Source organism: Etheostoma spectabile, chromosome 5 (genome assembly GCF_008692095.1).
Source record: "Etheostoma spectabile isolate EspeVRDwgs_2016 chromosome 5, UIUC_Espe_1.0, whole genome shotgun sequence".
In the NCBI taxonomy this organism is placed as follows: domain Eukaryota; kingdom Metazoa; phylum Chordata; class Actinopteri; order Perciformes; family Percidae; genus Etheostoma; species Etheostoma spectabile.
This window is the reverse complement of record NC_045737.1, coordinates 4344109-4344497: the sequence shown is the minus strand read 5'-3', so window position 1 is coordinate 4344497 and position 389 is coordinate 4344109. Positions and strand designations below refer to the sequence as shown.

At 28.3% G+C, this 389-nt stretch overlaps 1 long non-coding RNA gene across 1 annotated transcript in view; it reads right to left on the bottom strand.

Moving 5' to 3' along the window:
• The window catches only part of LOC116690172 (uncharacterized), a 20087-nt gene that overhangs the window by 10207 nt on the left and 9491 nt on the right, over positions 1 to 389 (bottom strand). The gene's annotated exons all lie outside the window — the stretch shown is intronic.

The window sequence follows — 389 nt, the reverse complement described above, 5'->3', positions numbered from 1 at the left end:
TGATTCCTCACAACGCTCTTTGGCAAGTACTAATCTCTACTTTCATCAATTTTGGAATGTCTTATTCCATTTTATAGCATTTGAAAAAAATGGAAGTGGTTTCGAAATAGTATTGAGTGAAAGTTAACATATTCCAGTTTGTGATCATCCAACATCCATTCCTTTAATTTTACTGTAAATAATTCCTATTTTCTGCTTTTCAAACGTTAGGTATGGTTTCCTATAAATAAGTTGTATTGACCATAAATTCCAAAATTAAACTAAAGTTAATAAGTTAGTGTTACTTAGTGTAAAAAAAGTGACAAACATTTGAAAAAGCGTCAAAAGTTTTGAAAAAAACGGACAAAAACTTAAGAAAAAGTTAAAAACATTGATAAAAAGCGTCAACA